The sequence below is a fragment of the Cornus florida genome, unplaced genomic scaffold, assembly GCF_030987335.1.
Source record: "Cornus florida cultivar Cherokee Brave unplaced genomic scaffold, ASM3098733v1 CherokeeBrave_3.0.0_Hap2_scaffold_4, whole genome shotgun sequence".
NCBI classification, from domain to species: domain Eukaryota; kingdom Viridiplantae; phylum Streptophyta; class Magnoliopsida; order Cornales; family Cornaceae; genus Cornus; species Cornus florida.
The window spans coordinates 630,001-632,500 of record NW_026775868.1 but is presented as its reverse complement, the minus strand read 5'-3'; positions in this window follow the sequence as shown (position 1 = coordinate 632,500).

Below are 2,500 nucleotides of genomic sequence, written 5' to 3'. Positions count from 1 at the left end.
GGATTTCGATTTGGAGGTCCCCCGAGTTAAGTTTGCCCTTTATGACTCCTCGCCCGCATGCTCGTGCACACCGGCGTGCACGTGGGCATCGTATGCTAAAAAATGAAGTTTGGAGTTTGGGTTTGAAAATTTTACGGGAACTTCCTAGAAGCCTAAGAAATGCTTTGCTCGAGACGGATTTCGATTTGGAGGTCCGCCGTGTTAATTTTGCCAATTACGGCTCCTCGCCCGCACGCTCGTGCACCCCGACGTGCACACCGGCGCGCACGTGGGCATCGTATGCTAAAAAATGAAGTTTGGAGTTTGGGTTTGAAAATTTTACGGGAACTTCCTAGAAGCCTAAGAAATGCTTTGCTCGAGACGGATTTCGATTTGGAGGTCCCCCGAGTTAATTTTGCCCATTACGACTCCTCGCCCGCACGCTCGTGCACCCCGGCGTGCACGTGGGCATAGTATGCTAAAAAATGAAGTTTGGAGTTTGGGTTCGGAAATTTTATGGGAGCTTCCTAGAAGCCTAAGAACTGCTTTGCTCGAGACGGATTTTGATTTGGAGATCCCCCGAGTTAGTTTTGCCCATTATGACTCCTCCCCCGCACGCTCAAGCACCCCCGCGTGCACGGGGGCATCGTATGCTAAAAAATGAAGTTTGGAGTTTGGGTTTGGAAATTTTATGGGAGCTTCCTAGAAGCCTAAGAAGTGCTTTGCTCGAGACGGATTTCGATTTGGAGGTCCCCCGAGTTAATTTTGCCCATTATGACTCCTCGCCCGCACGCTTAAGCACCCCCGCGTGCACGTGGGCATTGTGTGCTAAAAAATGAAGTTTGGAGTTTGGGTTTGAAAATTTTACGGGAACTTCCTAGAAGCCTAAGAAATGCTTTGCTCGAGACGGATTTCGATTTGGAGGTCCCCCGAGTTAATTTTGCCCATTACGACTCCTCGCCCGCACGCTCGTGCACCCCGGCGTGCACGTGGGCATAGTATGCTAAAAAATGAAGTTTGGAGTTTGGGTTCGGAAATTTTATGGGAGCTTCCTAGAAGCCTAAGAACTGCTTTGCTCGAGACGGATTTTGATTTGGAGATCCCCCGAGTTAGTTTTGCCCATTATGACTCCTCCCCCGCACGCTCAAGCACCCCCGCGTGCACGGGGGCATCGTATGCTAAAAAATGAAGTTTGGAGTTTGGGTTTGAAAATTTTATGGGAGCTTCCTAGAAGCTTAAGAAGTGTTTTGCTCGAGACGGATTTCGATTTGGAGGTCCCCCGAGTCAATGTTGCCCATTATGGCTCCTCTCCCGCATGCTCAAGCACCCCTGCGTGCACGTGGGCATTGTATGCTAAAAAATAAAGTTTGGAGTTTGGGTTTGGAAGTTTTATGGGAGCTTCCTTGAAGCTTAAGAAGTGTTTTGCTCGAGACGGATTTCGATTTGGAGGTCCCCCGAGTCAATGTTGCCCATTATGGCTCCTCGCCCGCACGCTCAAGCACCCCGGCGTGCACGTGGGCATTGTATGCTAAAAAATAAAGTTTGGAGTTTGGGTTTGGAAGTTTTATGGGAGCTTCCTAGAAGCTTAAGAAGTGTTTTGCTCGAGACGGATTTCGATTTGGAGGTCCCCCGAGTCAATGTTGCCCATTATGGCTCCTCTCCCGCATGCTCAAGCACCCCTGCGTGCACACCGGCGTGCACGTGGGCATTGTAGGCTAAAAAATGAAGTTTGGAGTTTGGGTTTGGAAATTTTATGGGAGCTTCCTTGAAGCCTAAGAAGTGTTTTGCTCGAAACGGAATTCGATTTGGAGGTCCCCCGAGTCAATTTTGCCCATTACGACTCCTCGCTCGCATGCAATATCTACTCCTGTCAGAGCTGTGGTTTTACTTAAGACTACTATAGGGGGGGGGGAGTTCTCAGCACCAAGAGCTGCAAGTAAGGCCATTGCTTGCTTTGCAGTCTCGATTGCTCTACTAGTGAATAGTAGATGTCTTGGTTAGCTTGGAACGAAAAAAAAAATTTTTTGGGGAAAAAAAAAAAAAAAAGTTTTTGTGAAAAAAAATTTTTCGAAAAAAAAAAAAAAAAAAAAAATTTTTTTGGATGCCTCGGTCTTCTATTTGTTTTGCTTGGGTAGATTAGGAAAAAAAAAAAAAAAAATTTTTTTGTTGGATGCCTCGGTCTTCATATTCTTTCTCGGCTATTTCGAAAAAAAAAAAAAAAAATTCCGGGAAAGAGAAAAAAAAAATTATTTTTTGTTGGTTGCCTCGGTCTTCATGTTCTTTCTCTGGTATATGGGAAAGAAAAAAAAAAAAAAAAAATTTTGGATGCCTCGGTCTTCTTGTTCTCGGTTGGATTTATCGAAAAAAAAAAAAAAAAAAAAAAAAAAAAAAAAAAAAAATTTTGATGCCTCGGTCTTCTTGTTCTTGCTTTGGTATATCGGAGAAAAAAAAAAAAAAATTTTTTGGATGCCTCGGTCTTCTTGTTCATTCTTCGGTATATCAAAAAAAAAAAAAAAAAAAA